At 42.5% G+C, this 20,461-nt stretch overlaps 1 protein-coding gene across 1 annotated transcript in view; it reads left to right on the forward strand.

Moving 5' to 3' along the window:
• CLYBL (citramalyl-CoA lyase) overlaps nucleotides 1-20,461 on the forward strand; it is a 297,910-nt gene that overhangs the window by 225,864 nt on the left and 51,585 nt on the right. The gene's annotated exons all lie outside the window — the stretch shown is intronic.

Genomic DNA, 20,461 nt, shown 5'->3' on the forward strand with positions numbered 1-20,461 from the left:
TTCTTGTAGTATTCATTTGTTAGACCATCTGAGCTGGAAGATTTATTAATTTTTAAAGATTTAAGCCTCATGTCCACTGGATAATTGTGATTTTAAATCCACAGCGTTTTTCCCGCACGCGGATCCGTGCCCCATAGGGATGCATTGGACACCCGCAGGTAGTTAAATACATGCAGATGTCATTTTCCCCTTCAGGCGCGGATTGCGTGTGCGGGAAAAAAAACGCGACATGCTCCATTTTAGTGTGGGTGTTCTGCGGGGACGGCTCCCTCAGGCTTCTGTTGAGGCCTATGGAAGCCGTCCGGATCCACGGTACACCCGCGCCTGAATTTCTGCTCTCCCCACACGAGAGTGCGGGAGAGCAGAAGTTAAAAAAAAATGGAGTGCCCGGCATGCCGAGCACATCCTCCTGGCTGAGGAAAGAAGATCCGGCCGCGACAGAGAGCAGGTCTGCATCATCCGGACAGGTAAGTAAATTCTTATTTTTTAGCATCATGTCCGCGGGAAAGGAGAGACCCGCTGCGAGATTCTCTATGAAGAATCCGCGGCGGGCCTGATTTTCCCCGTGGACAGGAGGGCTTAATCGTGTCTGTGATTTCCTGTACAGTAAAATATTTGTTTAAAATATTAATTTGAGTCTTAAGGTAGGTAACGAAATCGCATTTAAAAAGTTGTCTATAATCTGAGAGTCTGGAGTGGGTGTATCGTCCTGATCTTTTAGGTTATACAGAAACTCGTGAAATTTGGCGAATTCCTCAGAGATTTTTTTGGGGTTCAAATTTTTTTTACCCTGAGAGTTTAAGTAAGGAATTCTAGACTTAACTTCTTTAGTTTTGATTCTATTGGCTAAGAACTTGGATGCTTTATTTCCTTGTCTTTAATGGGAGAATTTCGCTTTTCAGATGTAGTTCATACTGATTCTGAAGGCACCTTATAGCTGGAAATGTGCCTTTTTGATTAGACAGATCATTATCAGATCATGGGACAGATCATGATCGGAAAAATTTTATTTTATTTAAGGGTGGCTTCACATGAGCGGGTTTTTTGGTGCACATAGGTGCATACATAGGTGCGCACCAATGCACGAGCAAAAACACGCGTGTATGAAGGTTCGTGCATTGCCTTCACTGGAGCCACGGCTGCTGCCGGCGGCTCCATTGAAGGCAATGGTCTGCCGGAACCCCTGAATTGTTTTTCAGGGAAGGGCTTTAAATATAAGCCCTTCCCTGAAAAACAACAATTTTAGTGTAAAAAAAAAAACAAAGAAAAAACAAAACTTACCCGTCCACCGCTGCTGTGTCCCCGTCGGGATAAAGAACATATCTGCCGCACGTGGCAGATGTTTCCTTCATCCCCACATGGGAAAACAATTCCCTGCTGCACCTGCAGATGACAGCTGTGGTAGCAGATCAAGCTGACGGCACCCAGTAAATTATTTTTCAGGGAAAGGCTTTAAATATAAGCCCTTCCCTGAAAACCAAGAAAAAATGAAGATAAAAATAAAAAAATACTCGCCTTTCTTCAGCTGCCGGGGCTCAGCCACATCCAGCCGGCTCTTCTCCTGCACTGCTGTGAGGAGTATTCAGCGGGCGGGGATTTAAAACCCCTGCCTGCTAAATTGGCTGCCTGTGATTGGCTGAGCACTGTGACCAATCAGAGGCAGCTCTCAGCAAATTCATGAATGGGTGAGTGCTGCCTCTGATTGGCTGAGTGAAGGGACCAATCAGAGGCAGCTCCCAGCTATTGAATGACAGCTGAGAGCTGCCTCTGATTGGTCCCTTCACTCAGCCAATCAGAGGCAGCACTCACCCATTCATGAATTTGTGGCTCCTGTGAAGACAATGCATTCATTCCCTATTGTGCACGCATGTCCTATCTTTACAGGCATGTACCTGTAAAACACGACCATGTGTTACCATGCGGCGGTGGGCAGCGGTGTGTGGGGTCTTGCGGTCGGGGCGTGTCCCCTCGGCTTGTTGTCCGGCTGCCAGGGGCGCGGGTGCCTGGCCGGCATGGGTGGTGTGGTGCTGGTGGCGCGCATGCGCATCTGTAAGTGCAGCTGCCGTGCACGAGCTCCCTTTTTATTGTGTTCTGTTGGGAGATGGCTGTCTCCCTCCCTCTGCCCCTGGGCAGAGGCTTTTGTTTAAAGGTCAGGTAGAGACTTGCAATCACTTGCCAGTTATTGGTTTCCCTCAGTGTGCTAGCTAGTCTGCCTCTGTAGGTCTCCTGCCTCTGTCAGCTTGTCTGCTATTCTTTGCTGTTATCAGCCAGGTTTTTCCATCTGCCTCTGCTCTGCTTAAGCATTGTTCGTGTTGGTAATTCCATCTGCCTTTCCTGACGGTATTCTACCCTTCCCATCTAGGTACACAGCGTCCCTTTTTCGGTCCCTAGTCAAAGTAGTCGAACTAGTCGAACAACCGCCCAGTTGCCCGCCTGGGGTTAGCTAGGAGTGGAGGCAAGCGGACAGGGGATGTGGGTGAGATCTAGGGCCCCCGGGCTGGCATATCAAGAGTAGTATACCGTAACATAATAGCTAGCCCTTAAAATTGCTCTCCAATGGAGGCCATAAGTACCCTCGCAAGTCAGTTGCAGGATTTAGTGGTCGTGATCCAAGACCTGTCCGGTCGTATGGTGGCCCAGGAGCAGCGGGAGTTAGTGCATGTTTCTGCCGCCCCTTCTATTCCTGAGCCCAAGTTTCCTCTTCCTGAGGTATGTTCAGGGGAGAGGAGTAAGTTTTTTGTTTTTCAGCAAACATGTAGATTATATTTTCAGATGCGGCATGGCTCATGGTAACAAGAGGACATCCGTTACGATTAGAGGAAAGTAGGTTTCATCACCAACATAGAAGGGGATTCTTTACTGTAAGAGCAGTTAGACTGTGGAACTCAGAGGAAGTGGTGATGGCAAAATCCATAGAGGAGTTTAAAAGGGGACTTGATGTCTTTCTGGAGAGGAAGGACATTATAGGATACAAGTCTTAGGTTAATTGTCAATCCGGGTATACAGGCAGGTAGGAACTATTAGGGGTTGATCCAGGGAACAGTCTGATTGCCATTAGGGAGTCGGGAAGGAATTTTTTCCCCAAAAGGGCTAAATTGGCTTCTGCCCTTGGGGTTTTTTGCCTTCCTCTGGATCAACACAGGAGGATAGACAGGCTGAACTAGATGGACATTGTCTTCATTCAGCCTTACATACTATGTTACTATGTTACTATGGCTCTTCCGGCTCAGAATCCGAGAAAGTTGGATTGATTATGTCCTTACTTCGGGGTCCCGGACAGGCATGGTTCTACTCCTTACCTGAGTGTTCGGCTTGCCTGCAGTCAGTTGATTTGTTTTTTCATGAACTTGGGGGTATTTTTGATGAGCCGGACCGTGCAGGGTTGGCGGTATCTCGTCTTACGTCAGGGGCAGCAGTGGGTAGAGGACTATTGCTCTAAATTTATGGTTCAAACTGATTTTTATTTAGTTGTACATTCGCTACTATAAACAATTGCAGCATGGCTTCCCCCCTCCCCCACACCACATAGTAATATTAAAATATATTGTTCATACAAGTTTCTCAACAATAGTACAAAAAACTTTTTTTTAAACAAACAGAGATGAAAGAAGACAATATAGTAAGAAAAGAAAAAAAAAATGTTCTCTCCTGATCTCATCTGCGGGCACCGCCCCCCTCATTCTCTTGTGTCTCCTAGGAGCCCCCACATTTACATGGGGATATGTCCTCTAAGGAGCCATTCCTTGGATCTATTGGATGCTCGAAATGTAAGCCAAATTGTCCATGTTGCAATGTACTTTTGAAGCCTATTATCGCCTCTGGCAATTGTCTCTTCCAGGTGTCTTAAATTGTCCATGTTCTCCAACCAAGAGATTCAGATTGGGGAAGTCGTTGACCTCCATAGTTTGGGGATCACCTGCCTCATGGCCAAAATGAAAAATCTTAGTAAACCCTTTTTTGCCCCAAATATAGAGCCAGGGAAAATTGACAATAGGGCCATCTCTGGGGAAAGGTGATCCCCGTATGTGTCAGGGCATTCTATAATTTGTTTACATCCTCCCATAAGCTGCGAATCACAGGGCACGACCACCATAAATAAGGGAAGTTCCCTTCTTCCACTAGACATCTCCAGCATCTGTCTGATAACTGGGGATATATCCTGGCTAGTTTGGATGGTGTTTTATACCACTGAGAAACCAACTTATAATTCATCACCTGAAATTTGCTGGATATGGACATTTTATGTGTCAGGATCATAGCCTTTGCCCAGTTCCTATCTGTAATTGGGGTCCCCAATTCTCTTTCCCAGTGTGCCTTGAACCCTACTGCTTCGTCTGTTGTTTCTTCCGTTAGCAGAATGCCATATGAGAGGAAGATCTCTGTCTTTGGGGGATCCGTAGCCACACAAAACTCCTCGAACTTTGTCAAGGCCTAGTTTAGTATTGTCATTGTGCCCAGAAATCGGGCGTAGCAACAGATCTGTAAATACTGGAACCATGCTCCGGCCACCGATACCCTCGGTCCTAGGATGTCCTGCAGCATTTTAATGTTCCCGTTCTCCATTACGTCCCTAATACGTAGTGTTAAAACCCCCAGCCTAGCCACTAAGGAACTTTTATCTGTCGGTATTGGTAATCCAGGGTTTCCCGTAAGTGGCGTGAGCTGTCCTGGGCATGATATTAGATCCCTCCTTCTCGCAAAGCCGTCCCAAATAACCTCGATCATTGACAGAAGGGGAGGAAGTCTCAGTCCCTTCCTATTTTCTCCCCTAGGTATCCAGAACAGACCCAGCGCCCCTCCCGGCACTGAATCTTGCTCCATAGCCATCCACAATTTAGTGTTTCTATTATGGAGGTGGTCCAATACGCACTTACAGATTGCCACCTTATAGTATAGGTTAAAGTCGGGTAAACCCACGCCTCCGGTTTCTTTTGTTCTAGTTAGGGTTCTAAATTTCAATCGCCGGCTAGATTGCCCCCACACTAATTTGGTGGGGTGGCTCCCGAGAATATCTTGGCACCTGGGGTGGTGATGGCAGCTGTAGAGTCTGATCTCATCAGGATGGTATAGGACAAATTTTAGATGTGAACAGCCCGAGCGGCTGTGAATGAATGAGCAGAGAGCTGTTCACATCTAAAATTTGTCTAAAATCTAATATTTTAACAATCAGTGGTTCCCTTCGGTGATAGAATATATTAGTGAAGTGAAGGGAATTTGTCTGTCACGGTGATAGTTTTACCTTCCAATTATGCCTCCAATGACAAGTCAGCCAACAAAGACTACACCAACTCAACACTGTAGTGTGCTTCCGCAAAAATGTAGTGTTTTGTTTTTCTTTTTTTTTGCCGCAAATAATAAATGTGTCAAAAAATTAACTCCAACTAAACCAGGCACCTCTATCCCAACAAAGAAAAAAATATATAATATTTATGGATATAGCATAAAAAGCAGGAATCAGGTGCAATTATATGATAAATGAGGCTTAAGCTGGAGAAAAAGTAAAGAAAAGATGCAGATTGCACCAAAAACATAGATACAAAGCAAATGATAAATGACTCCTGTGTATGTAGTGACTGTTTTTTTTTTTAGTTCACACTCGCTGCATGTATTGCATTTTTTTATGAGTTCCTAAAATGTAAGTTCATGTATTTTATGTATGGAGTATTGTTTACACAGAAGAGCCTTATGTCTGGTCCAGGATGTAAATGAGATCATGTGTTTGAAGTGGTTGATGATTGAATATAATAAATATCAGATACAACTAATGATGATCTAATTAGATTACACCTAAGAAATTTCCTGACTATTGCTCGTCACTGTTTTTCCCCTGACTGTTCCCCCTAGCCATTATTTTTTTCCATTGAAGGAATTTATGGGTACAACTGTTGATCGCTATGTGTAGGTCACGGTATTGTATTACAAAACTACAGCTTGCTTTGAAAAATGCTTGCTTTTTAATTTAAATGTGTAGATCACCTTATTTTAGGGGGAAAAAAATTCCTTCCTGACTCAATCTGGTGGTCAGAATAATCACTGGATTAACAACCGTTCTGAAGTAATTAGTGACTGTAACATAATATTGTTACACTCAAGAAAGACGTCCATGCCCCCCTTTAACTCTTTTAGTGAGTTCGCCATCACCATGTCCTCAGGCAGAAAGTTGCATAGTCTCACTGCTCTTACAGTAAAGAATCCCTTCTGTGTTGGCATGGAAACCTTCTTTCTTCTAAACATAAAGGATACCCCTTGCTGCCGTCACGATCCCGGGTATAAATAGATCATGGGAGAAATTTCAGTTTTGTCCCCTGATATATTTATATAGTTATTAGGTCCCCCATCAGCCATCTTTTTTTTTAAACTAAATTACCCCAATTTTGATAAACTCTCTGTTATTGTAGTCCACCAATTCCCCATTCCATTTATTAATTTAATTGCCCATCCTTGAACTCCCTGAAACTGATATGTCCTCCTCGAGTACTGGTTCCAAAAACTGTACATAATATTCCATGTGTGGTTTGACCAGTGATTTGTAAAGAAGAACAACAATGTTCTTGTAATGTGTCCCTATACCTCTATTGATGCACCCCATGATCCTTTTGGCATCATATTTGCCTTGGCAGCAGCTGCATAATACTTGTTGCTTCAGTTAAGTTTACAGTTAAATAGTTCAAGTTGTACCAGCTTGGTGCAACCCCTTTCTCATTGAGTAACGTAACAAATTGACATAGGCTCTCCTCTCCCCACTCCTTCTGCACCCTGCTCAAGTCTCTGTGTACAGCTGAGGTCCTGCCCAGTTTATATATATATATATATATATATATATATATATATATATATATATATATATATACAGTTAGGGCCAGAAATATTTGGACAGTGACACAAGGTTTGTTATTTTAGCTGTTTACAAAAACATGTTCAGAAATACAATTATATATATAATATGGGCTGAAAGTGCACACTCCCAGCTGCAATATGAGAGTTTCCACATCCAAATCGGAGAAAGGGTTTAGGAATCATAGCTCTGTAATGCATAGCCTCCTCTTTTTCAAGGGACCAAAAGTAATTGGACAATGGACTCTAAGGGCTGCAATTAACTCAGAAGGCGTCTCCCTCGTTAACCTGTAATCAATTAAGTAGTTAAAAGGTCTGGGGTTGATTCCAGGTGTGTGGTTTTGGATTTGGAAGCTGTTGCTGTGACCAGACAACATGCGGTCAAAGGAACTCTCAATTGAGGTGAAGTAGAACATCCTGAGGCTGAAAAAAAAGAAAAAATCCATCAGAGAGATAGCAGACATGCTTGGAGTAGCAAAATCAACAGTTGGGTACATTCTGAGAAAAAAGGAATTCACTGGTGAGCTTGGGAACTCAAAAAGGCCTGGGCGTCCACGGAAGACAACGGTGGTGGATGATCGCCGCATACTTTCTTTGGTGAAGAAGAACCCGTTCACAACATCAACTGAAGTCCAGAACACTCTCAGGGAAGTAGGTGTATCTGTCTCTAAGTCAACAGTAAAGAGAAGACTCCATGAAAGTAAATACAAAGGGTTCACATCTAGATGCAAACCATTCATCAATTCCAAAAATAGACAGGCCAGAGTTAAATTTGCCGAAAAACACCTCAAGAAGCCAGCCCAGTTCTGGAAAAGTATTCTATGGACAGATGAGACAAAGATCAACCTGTACCAGAATGATGGGAAGAAAAAAGTTTGGAGAAGAAAGGGAACGGCACATGATCCAAGGCACACCACATCCTCTGTAAAACATGGTGGAGGCAACGTGATGGCATGGGCATGCATGGCTTTCAATGGCACTGGGTCACTTGTGTTTATTGATGACATAACAGCAGACAAGAGTAGCCGGATGAATTATGAAGTGTACCGGGATATACTTTCAGCCCAGATTCAGCCAAATGCTGCAAAGTTGATCGGACGGCGCTTCACAGTACAGATGGACAATGACCCCAAGCATACAGCCAAAGCTACCCAGGAGTTCATGAGTGCAAAAAAGTGGAACATTCTGCAATGGCCAAGTCAATCACCAGATCTTAACCCAATTGAGCATGCATTTCACTTGCTCAAATCCAGACTTCAGACGGAAAGACCCACAAACAAGCAAGACCTGAAGGCTGCGGCTGTAAAGGCCTGGCAAAGCATTAAGAAGGAGGAAACCCAGCGTTTGGTGATGTCCATGGGTTCCAGACTTAAGGCAGTGATTGCCTCCAAAGGATTCGCAACAAAATATTGAAAAAAAAATATTTTGTTTGGGTTATGTTTATTTGTCCAATTACTTTTGAGCTCCTAAAATGTGGAGTGTTTGTAAAGAAATGTGTACAATTCCTACATTTTCTATCAGATATTTTTGTTCAACCCTTTAAATTAAACGTTACAATCTGCACTTGAATTCTGTTGTAGAGGCTTCATTTCAAATCCAATGCGGTGGCATGCAGAGCCCAACTCGCGAAAATTGTGTTACTGTCCAAATATTTCTGGCCCTAACTGTATATATATATATATATATATATATATATATATATATATATATATATACAGATAACGTCAAAGTATTAAAGCAGAATAAAGCAGTGTATACATTACAATCTGAAATTACTTAGTTCGGGAGGGTCCTGATCGGCAACCACCAGATAGATTGCTCAGCCAGGGCCCCTCTGGAGGGCAGAAAAAGAAAAACATTAACAGGAATACAGACAAGACAGACCTAACAAACAGGTGGATGGGGGATGTGTTGAGCTGGGTAGAGGGCGGGAATTGGGAGGGGTTGAGGGAGGGGGAGGTCGCAGTCTGAAGTAATTGTTGAAGTGTCAGCCCGGTACCTAAGGGGTGTGAAGTTGACCCGTCCTATGCAGAAAGTTAAGGGAGAGAGTCCCTCGTTTTGACTCATTTCGCCCCAGCATGTCCAACAAGCGGAGGTCTCTTTAGCCAGTTCCATTAAAGTTTGTTTCTTAAAGAGCGCCACAGACTCCAGATTTTTAGGTAGTTGTCATGGGTACCATTGGACCAACTGACTAGTTCTTCGAGATTTGCAAGAAGGTCAACTTTATCTCTCCATTGAGATAAGGACGGAGAAATTTGTTGACGCCAGAGTGATGGAATAAGTGCTTTGGCCGCATCTATGAGGAAGGCTAAGAGCTTGTGTTTGAAAGGATGGAAGGCGGAGGTAGGCCTCCACAGGAGAACCAGTTCGGTGGAGAGCTTAAGGCTTGGGGACAACTTCCTCAGAACTCCCTCAATGTCAAACCAGAAAGAGGAGATAAGCGAGCATTTCCACCACAAGTGCAGGAAGGAGCCGATCTCCGCATCACATCTCCAGCACCTACCGTGCGAGGCCTGTTTATGGTCGAACAACCACTGAGGAGTCCTGTACCATCTCGTCAGAAGTTTGTAATGGCACTCCTGCGAGGTGACACAGGGAGAAAGGCCGAAGGCCGTCTTCAAAATCAATTTAGTGTCACTCAGGGATAGGGATATGTGAAGTTCCTTCTCCCGTGAGGTTAGAAAGGCAGGTTTAGAGGATGAGGGGGGAGAGATGATGTGTTTGCGTAAAAATGATATTTTCTTATTAGTTACATTACTCCCCGTTAAAACTGTCTGAAAGACGGTCCTAGGTCTAGTGGATTTGAATTGAGAGGAAATCCCGAAGTACAGTTGCTATGTAGGTGGACTGAAGCAGGGGGAGTGTCTGGTTAGGCAGAAGCTCCTGGACTAATTCAGGGGGAGATCTATGTGCCAGAGCCTGGATGTCACTGATTTTTTTATCTTAAAAAATTTTCCAGATACTGGCTGAGCACGAGTCTAAAGGTAGGTCCAGGATTCTGTAAAGAGAGCAGAGAGGGCCACAGGGGGATAGAGAAGGTGCTAGGGTCTCTCCAAGATCGTTCCAGGCCTCAAATGGGCCTCTGAGCAGAGGGTCATCACGAGCCCTCTTAGAACTACTCTTATCAGGGTACCACAGGTCTTCTTTGAGGGTTGGACTGTAGGTCCTCTCAGCTAAAGAAAAAATGAGGCTGTCTCTGCTTGGGAGGGCTAATTCCATCCAATAGTTCAGTTGGGAGGCCAGATAAAAGTCATGGACACAAGGCATACCGATACTACCCTCACTGACCCTCTTCACCAAAAGGCAATTCGCTAATCTGGGTCTTCTCCTTCTCCATACATACCCTGAGAAAATAACACGAAGAGCTTTAAAGAAACTACGGGGAAGGTGTATCGGGAGGAGGCGAATCTGGTAAAGGATCACCGGAAGCACATAAGATTTTAGAACATTTTTTCTGCCAAACCAGGAAATGAAGGGCAGGTCGTACGCTCGCAGGAGGTTTTTAACTTTAGTCAGGAGGGGTGAAAAATTCCCGGAGTATAGGTCTTCTGTTTTTTTTTTAGTGATTTTTACTCCTAAAAAATCTATCTGAGATTCAGACCAGGCAAAGAAGGTACGGGATCTTATATCCCTACAATGGTTTGACTAGTCTGGGTAGGCCCGATTCTAGGTTTGTTATCAAAAAGACTATATCGTCGGCAAAGGCAGCTAAAGATAGTTCCTCTCTCTTTATTCTCAGTCCCTGGATCTTTGGGTCTGCCCTAATCTTTTGCAGGAAGGCTTCTAATGTTAGGATAAAAAGGGATGGGGAAAGTGGGCAGCCCTATCGAGTGCCATTATTAATGTTAAAGGGGGGAGAGAGAGATTCATTAATTTTAAGTCTGATGAAGGGCATAGCCTATAGGGAGAATATGGATGACACGAACCTCGGAGGGATGCCAAAGTGCAGCAGGACCAATTCCATGTAAAGCCAATCCACCCTATCAAATGCTTTTTTAGCATCTGTGCTTACTAAAGCTAGGGGGATATTATGAGTCTGGGCGTATCTCGATGCGTGCAGTAATCTAAGACAGTTGTCTTTACCCTCTCTTCCTTTCACGAAGCCAGTTCGATGTTGATTAGGTTTGGGAGGTGTAATTCCAACCTTTTAGCCTGGAGTTTAGCCTAGAGCTTCATGTCAAAATTGATTAACGAAATTGGCCTGTAGCTGCCGCACATCTCTGGGTCCTTGTTATCTTTCTGTACTAGGGTTATATGAGCCTCTTGGGCCCAGGTTTGCTTTTTGACCCCTTTATGAAAATCAGCACCTCATTTGCGATGCTCCAATCCAGTGGAACAGACCTTGTCATTACAGAGTAATTAAATCATCACATTACATTATTCCCTTAGAACCCAAGGGTGCATGCCATCAGGACCCGGCAATTTGTCTATTTTAATAGTTTTAAGGCAGCTCTGTATTTCTTCCTCTGTCAGGTCTTTTGGTTAATATTAAGTTCAAAATGGACATTCTTTTAGTTGGGTCCTGTACAGTTGGGAAAGGTAATGTAATTGTCTTTAGTTATTGATATAAACTTGTTTTCTTTATGAGATCTGCAGGCTTCAGTTTCCCAGTTTATATCTGGATAGTTAAAGTCCCCCATAATAATTACCTCATTGTGATTTGCTGCCTCATCTATTTACCTTAGTAATAGATTTTTGGTGGCTTGTGTTATATTTGGTGGCCTATAGAAACCCTCTGTGAGGATTTTATTATTCTTTATCCCTCAATGTATCTGTACACATGTTCATCTGCTTCAAATATATCTCCCCCAGTGTAGGCTTTAAACAGGACTTTACATAAAGATAAGCCCCTCCCCTTTTAGCTTTCTTTTGAACAAACTATAACCCAGTAAATTAACCACCCAGTTACAGCTTTTATCCAACCAGGTCTCCGTTTTTCCTACTATGTCATAGGTTTCCACAGACATTATAAGTTCCAATTCATCAACCTTATTTGTCAGACTTCCAGCATCTGTCACAATACAGTTTAGAACTTTTTGGCTATTTTTTATTTCAAGTATATCCCCATTAACTGTTTTGCCAGTTCTAACTGTAGTAACCCCTCCCACCCCTCCACCCCTATTTTCATTACTTAGTCCCAGATCACGGTCTACACTATATCCCCCTTTATCTCTCTGTTTACCCTCCATCCTCAGTTTAAACACTCCTCCAACCTTCTAGCCATCTTCTTCCTAAGCCCAGCTGCACCCTCCGACTTTGAAATGTAGCCCATCCCTATTGTAGAACCGGTAGCCAACAGCAAAGTCAGCTCATTTCTTCAGGAACCCAAACACTATCTTCATACAACAACTCTTGAGCCACTTGTTTACCTCCCTAATATCCTGCTGCCTTTCTGATGTGGCACATGGTACAGGTAGTTTTTCACAAAATACTACTTTGGAGGTCCTTGCCCTAAGCTTACATCCTAGGTCCCTGAAATCATTTTTAAGGACCTTCTACCTACTCTAACTTTTGCATTGGTGCCAGTGTGCATTATGGCCACTGGATACTCACCAGCCCCTCTTAGCATTCTGACAACCTTATCTGCAATGTGCTAAACTCGAGCACCAGGAAGACAACACATTGTTCAACGACTTCTTTTTTTGTTCCTTAATTAGGTACAATGATTCCACTGTTCACATCTGCATTCTACAGCACCATCAAGTTTGCCTTTCCGGTATTTTTCACATCAAGTATGGCGCAGCTTGCAAGTTGTTTAAAAATAGATCCAGCACAAGTGTCATGGCTGCATTATCACCAAAAGCCATGATGCTAATTTAAAGAGAGCCTGACAAATGAATACTGTACGGTTTTGTTTCAAAAGTAGATATGAGGTATGAAAAAGCCTAATGTATCACATTTCATAAGTAGGGCTTAGTTCCGTTTTCATGTGTTGGGCAGCTCGGCACAGATAATTGACGGAGGGTGTGTTTGTTGCTAAAAGAAAATATATTCACTGGTAGTAAAAGCAAACTACACAATATTATACAAAATAGTAAAATGAGTGTCTGTTGTGCAGGATATTCACAAAACACTAATAGAACATGCTTACCCTGTAGACATCGTATAAGAGCATCCGTCAGTAGTTACGGTGACATAAGGTTATCCTGGTGTGAACTGTGGTGAATCTATATCTTTAGTTGTTCCCCCTCTGATCTTAATGAACAATTCAGCCTTGGTAACTTTTTATGTTCCCACATATTGACTTTGCTGCATGCTTTAACTCTATTGTTATTACCAAATGCACTTTATGTGAAAGCTGTGACATATACTACATGCAGAGAATTTGGTGTTCTCTCATAAACACTTGTTCCGAGTGAGTTGTTATGTGTTTCTTGTTATTTCAGTTAAATTCACATTTAATGCCCCAGCTAATGGAACGCATGCCTTGACAGATTTAGTTGATTTAACGTCTTTATTAAAACCAAATAATAATTTATTTTACTAACATACTGACCAAGTTAGATTCTTTAGTGATATCTATGAATTTAGAATGGTCTCCCCATTATTTCTGTCTAGCAGATGTTGTGCTTTATAACACAGTAACATGCATTTCTATTGTGATAGTGATAGGATCATTCTCAGGCTTTTTTCTTCTAAATACAGCATTTTATAAAGATGCATTTGTTTTATTGCATTTTTTAAAAATTGTGCTTGGTTTTTCGGGCTGAGCACAATTGATTCCATGTGAAGGTAGGTTTATTGAGAAGGACATTCTTGAAGTGCTGCACCCCGTAAATCTCAATCTACGTCTTGGACTTGTATGTTAGATGTATAGAAAAGTCTATTTGGTAGAAGACAACTAGTTTTAAGTTTTGTAATGTCATTTTGTGACTATGAGTCTGTTTATGCCTAACGATATATTGTTTCAATGAGCGAACAGTGTCAGAGCTCGCTCATTCGCTCAGGCAGCCTGTTTATACAGGCAGATACATTTATGGCTTGTTCGGACAAGAAATCATTCAGTCGTTCACATTCACTGTACAAGGGCTCTTTCAAACGGGCATAGGTGATTTTCAGTCGGCCGTGTCACAGCCACAGTGCAACTGAAAACCGTGTGAACGGGCGCACAAATCTTTCTTTTGTGCGCCTATTCAGAGGACCCAGGTGGCATACCGTCGGGCAGGGGAGGACAGTTTAACTCTGCTAAACTGACTCCCCCTTTCCACCCCCTTGCTGGCTCTCGGCAAGTGGAGGGGGCAAAACAGGGTGGAAGCTAGTGTGCCATGCCCCTGCCCCCTCCCATTGCAAACAGCCGGCAAATGGCGGAGAGGAGGAGGAGGAGGGAAGGGGGTCAGAGTTTAGCAGACACTCTGCTAAACATCCCCATACCTCCCCTCTCCGGCAGATCCCATAGGCTCCCATAGAAGTCTATGGGAGCTGCCATCATATTCCGACCAGAAGATAGATCCTGAACTATCTTTTCTGGTTGGCATAAAAATGCCTGACCAGAAATATGTGCTATCTTGGCCAGGCAGGCGCTTTTACGCCACAGGAATACGCTCATCTGCACTAATGCATTGTAAACAAATGCATCAGGTGGGCAGTGTATATCGGGCAGGCCTGAAAGCGCAGCCGATATATGCTCGTGTGAAAGAGCCGTAAGTTAATGAGAATAACTGAATGATCGTCGTATAAACTGAAGGATAATTGAATGCGCCAACACTGATTTTTTTGCCTGCATAAAATAAACAACGAACGCAAAGTGAACGTTTTATCATTCGTCGTTTGTTTGTTTGCTGCGTTTAGTCTGAATGATTATTGTTCCCTTTTGCTCGTTTAAACGATTTTTTGAAGGATAATAAAAGAGCCTTTAATTACCAATAAACTTACTCTTTTTTTATCGTCTCAATTATTTTACCTTTCTTAGTAAATAGTGTGACAAGCTGGGGTTACTTTCCTGCAGATCGCTGACCTCTCGGACCCGAATGGACACCACTCGTACATACACATGCTCCAGAGACAGGATTTCTTTTAAATCTGGCGATTGACAGTTTTATTAAACGGCACACAACTTTGTACAGCATATCACAAATGTCCAGGGCTCACAACCCATAGGGTCTCTGTTACTAACCCCGCCCAGGGCATCTAGAGGATGTCCTCCTCTTTCAGACTCAGTGACGGGCCCAAGCTGGCCTGCATCGGACCTCAGGTTTCAAGTTCCTGATGCGGCTCTTCTGACCGCCTCTCTCTCTGGCTAGCAGACAGCTTTCTTACCCGTGAGTGTAGCAGGAACTGATCTTTTTTATTGTACTTCCTACCACATCCACAGGTGTTCTCTCTCTTTTAGTACCAGAAGTCCTGTCTGCAGCCCTTACAGGCCCTTGTATGTATTGCACTCCTACAATAGGTTCTTATAATGTAAAATTTTGCATATATACATGCACATGAAACAGATTTGGGGTAATCGCCAAAGTTTGCTAACTATGATTGCTTTATGTATAGAAGTATTAGCATTTTTCTCTTACATACTGGCTATCATCTTTGCATAAGGGATAACAAAAAGTAAAGAAATACCAGTTGTTTCATATAAATCAGAAACTGATGGTAAAATTGCCACTTTCTTACTGTAGAATGTGCCAAAAAAAGTTATAGATGATTATTAGTCTCTAATAATTCAGAACTGTCAAGCAAACTTTTGCTACTAGTCTTACTTCTGATTTACTAATAGCCAGATTCATGTTCTGCAATTTGTTTCAGAGGTTAAAATAAATTAAATATACGTTATACCAAATCTTTCCCCATAAAACTGTATGTCCATGTGCTCAGCTCCTCCTGCTCTATAACATGATGCCTGCAGTTTGAACAGCATGTTGGAGCTGACAGATTCCCTTTAAGCATGCTCAGAAGAATGCTCATATATTGGTTGCTGCCTGGCCTACAGAAAGAATTGTTTGCTGCACATAAGAGAGCAGGATGTGTTGCTGTTAGTGAGAAATGCTGCTGGAAAAACATTTTGGGAGGGTGCAATATCCTACAGGGCAGCTATTGCCTGCAGGTGGCAGGCACAGTCTTATGCAACACAAGGTGTACAGAGAGCAAGGCATCTGGGAAGTGAGGCAGTGGGAGCTGCAATGAGTCTACTGTGGGTACTGTGGAAGTAAAGATGTGATGGTTTACAAGACATAATTTGCAAGCATTGTTAAAAGCAAACCTAGTGCTGTTAGACTGATTAACCTGAGTTAACTAGCGGCAAACTGTAAGTGAGACCAGCCTCAAGCCTAATATTGGGTGTGCCTACCATCAGGGATAAGACTAGTGATGCAGCAGACTAATTTTATAGGAGGGCGCTATAGCAGTTTTAAGGGACATTGCATGCTTGGTTTAGGACTGAGGCAAAGGTGATAAAGAGATATAAGCCTTTGTATTAAAAATGTTATGTTCAATTATATTGCACTGACAGTCGCAAGCGATAAGCTTTTCCAGCAGGTCTTTTTCTGGTATTACGTGAACTGTAAATCAGTGTGATACAAATAACTTCCACAAAGTTTATTCTATAGTATTTTCTAAGTATTGTTGTAAGCTTAAATACTGTACCAAGTATTACTCCTGGGATTTAGCTAGCATAGATAGCATGATGTAACCATACGGTAAAAGTTGGATTGCTCACTTATGCCTATACTGTTATATACCTGCATTTCTGTGTTCTTAAATAAACATTGCTTTTGTTTGTAATTCCTTCTGCTGCATCGTATCCTGAACCTGTGTCGCTATGCTATCTCCTACAGTATAGCTTCATTCATAGGATATATTGACTTAGCAGTCTTTATTTTGTAATTTTATCAAGATGATGCATAGTCCTTGTGAAGGGTAAACCTAAGATTCAAAATATATATTTATTTCTAAAATACACTAATCAGCCATAACATTAAAACAGCCAAATGCTATGGCGTGGGATATTATGCAACAAGTGATTTATTTATTTTTTTTAGATTGATAGGTGAACAGTGGTTTGCAGCTATCAAAAGTAGTCCAAGGAAGGACAATTGGTGAACCAGCACAGGGTCTTCAGCACCTAAGGCTGATTTATGTATGTATATGATAAGGAAGGGCTAGCTGGTGTGGTCCATTTGCATAGAAGAGTTACTGTATCATAAATTGCAGAAAATTAATGCTGGCTATGATAGAAAGCTGCTAGAAAACAGTGACTCACAGCTTGCTGCATATGTAGCTGTGTATACCCACAGACCATTTTGACCCCTATCTAACCCTGAAAGTGCCTATAATGGTCATGTGAGCATCAGAACTGGACCACTGGACTATAGAAGTAATTGGCCTGGTCTGATGAATCATAATTTCTTTTACATCATGTGGACAACCAGGTGTATGTATGTTCTTTTCCTGGTGAAAGAGATGGCACCCGGATGCACTATAGGAAGAAGGAAAGCCAGCAGAGACAATGGGATACCCTGGCAATGTTATGAACCCTAGGGTCCTGGCATTCATGTCATCAAGTTTGCCGACAACACAAAGATGGGAGGAATGCTAATACTAGAGAAGAGAAAGGATTCAAAAAGATGTGGACAAAGTTGAACAGTGGGCGGTGACTACCAGAATGATATTAGTAAGGAGAGCAACATCTGGGCAAGGAAAATGAAAAAAGCACATACAAAATCCGAGCTAAGCAGCACATGTGAAAAAGACTTGGATACACTAATAGATCATAGACTGAACATGAGTCAACAATGTGATGCAGCAGCCAAAAAGGCAAACACAATTCTGGGATGTATTAAGAAAAACATTGATTCTAGATCACGTGAGGTAATTATCCCCCTCTACTTTTCCTTGGTCAGACCTCATCTGGAATACTGTGTCCAGTTCTGGGCTACCCAATTTAAAAAAGACATTGACAAACTGCAGCAAGTTCAGAGAAGAGTTACCAAGATGGTGAGCAGTCTGCAAATCATGTCCTGTGAGGAACAGTTAAAGAATTATAGAATGTTTAGCTTGCAAAAAAGAAGGCTGAGACTAAATAGCTGTCTACAAATATCTGAAAGGCTGTCACAGTGCAGAGGGATCATCCCTATTCTTATTTGTACAAGGAAAGACTAGAAGCAATGGGATGAAACTGAAGGGGAGGAAACGTAGATTAGATATTAGAAAAAAACTTTCTGACAGTGAGGGTGATCAATGAGTGAAACAGGTTGCCACTGGAGGTGGTGAGTTCGCCTTCAATGCAAGTCTTCAAACAAAGGCTGGACAAATATCTGTCTGGGATGATTTAGTGAATCCTGCACTAAGCAAAGGGTTGGACTAGATGAACCTGGAGGACGCTTTCAACTCTATGATTCTATGTGCATGTACATTGTCATGTACCACCTATATAAATATTGGTGCAGATCAAGTATACTACGGTACTAAATGACAATGTTTCATACTTTGTTTTAACAAGTAAGCCTTCAGGAGTACATAACAACCTTAAAGACTCCTTCAACACTCCTTTCAGGGATGCAACATCATTTATGTTTCTGAGATTTGTGTGACCTCCCATTGCGTTCAATGGGGCAGCAGCAGCAGCACTAGCCCCATTGAAAGCATTGGGAGAAGATAGCGATCCCCTGCTGCAGATGTGACAGCTGCAGCAGGGGATTCCTTGGATGTGAAACCCCTGAATGCTGTCACATCCAGGGGTTTCACCTTGTTCTCAATGGGGCTGGCAGCAGCAGCGCCAGCCCCATTAAAAACATAGGGAGATCTGTTGTTACTGCTGTGACAGCTGCAGCAGGGATTTTCCTTTACCCTCGTCGGGAGTCCCCTCATCACTGAGGACCCTGACGCTGCTGTCACAGTGTTCAGTGATGAGGAGACTCCCCGAGCAGGTGATTGAATCCCCTGCCTTAGCTATCACATCTGCAGCAGGGGATTGCGATCATTTCCCATTGCTTTCAATGGGGCTGGTGCTCCTGCCGCCGGCCCCATTGGAAACAATGAACATGATCGCAAAAAGATAGGACATGCTGCGATTTTGTTTTTATGCTGCATCGCAAGCGTGAAAACATCGCAAATGTGAAGTGAGCTATTGGAAGCCATTGGCTTCATAATTTTGCGATTTCTCGCTGCGCTGGGAAATCATGTGATTTCATTGCCAGTGTGAGGGCACACTTACTAATATTTACAAAACTGCTAGTTATGCTGCTTCTTCTGCATGTCTTTTCTTAGGCTATATACTTGGGATAAAAGTCAACCATTTTTGGCAAGCATCAGCTGTAAAATTCACGGGAACGATTGTTTGCTATGAACAAAGGCACATTTCTGTCTGCCAAAAATCTTGTCTATCACGTCCTAAAACTTCCAAGCATTGCAGCCGAAATTTCCAATCATGCCATTTTGTGCAAGCCATAGAGTTGTTTAAAATAAAGAAATAAGTCTATACTCACCTCCTTTGACTGTTTCCCATCTAATGTAGGATCCTTAGTTGCTGCCTGTCTGAACCCGGAAGAAGCTAGTGAGGGCCTTGTGCTGTTCATTGTGCACATAATCGCTACCAACTTCTATCTGACATACAGCAGCAGTGAACGGGGCTCCTATACTGGAAGGGGAAACACTTTTAAATGAGTATAGATTTATTTCTTTATTTTATGTTATGGCTATATCATTTTTTGACTCTTTGAATCAGTGGGATTGTTCATGCAAATGATCTTTAAATTGGAGGAATCATTGGTATAGATGATTCCACGAAAGATTGATTGACCATATGCCAGCCAACAGAACTCCTAAATCTGTGTTTAAGTCTTGGAAGCCATTATGGAAGGTAGTGGCCCATTTATTGACTTTTGATTTTCACCATCCTCCTGTCTGGCAGATTCCTTTTTATATTTGAACTATGGAATTAGGCACTACTGTTTCTGGATGCTGGGCTGTTGGAATGTCAAGTATTAAAACAAAGTATAACTATATACAGTATATAAGAACTATGGAGAGTGCATCAAATGTCATTTGGTACCCTTTTAGTCTATTGAAGCATCTATAGTTTTTTGGTCAGATAATAAGAGCTGATATTTTTTCTGAGGCATTTCAGGTAGGACCTTAAACCCATGATTTGTAAATCATCTGGAAGCTTAAAGGGGTTGTCCAGAGTTAAAAAAACATGGCCTCTTTATTCCAAACACAGCTTCACCCTTGTTCATAGAGTTGTGTGTGGTATTCTAGCTCAGCTACATTGAAGTGAATGTGGGAGCTGAGCTGTAATACCAGACAGAACCTACGGACAAGGGTGCCGCTGTATTTGAAAGAAAGCAGCCATGTTTTTCTAACCCCAGACAATCCCTTTAATGCTTCCTGTAAAAGCTTATATAAAATATTACATGATGAATCAGAAGAAGCTTTGGTATGTCAGGTGATCTACATATGTAGAGCGCAGACAATTGTTCATGTAGTCGCAGGGTTTTACATTATTATTTTATGTTAAAGTATTATGCTTGAGGATCAGCTCAAGATATTTCTCAATGAATTGTAAATGCTTGCAGGTCAAGCCTTGTTAATCGCTGCCCTGCAGGCAGTTATGTTCTCTGATCCTGATCTTGGATAGTTTTTGTGATTCAGCCTGACAACTCTAAGCTACTGTTTCCTCACTCTTCATAACTTGAGC

The sequence above is a fragment of the Eleutherodactylus coqui genome, chromosome 1, assembly GCF_035609145.1.
Source record: "Eleutherodactylus coqui strain aEleCoq1 chromosome 1, aEleCoq1.hap1, whole genome shotgun sequence".
Taxonomy (NCBI): domain Eukaryota; kingdom Metazoa; phylum Chordata; class Amphibia; order Anura; family Eleutherodactylidae; genus Eleutherodactylus; species Eleutherodactylus coqui.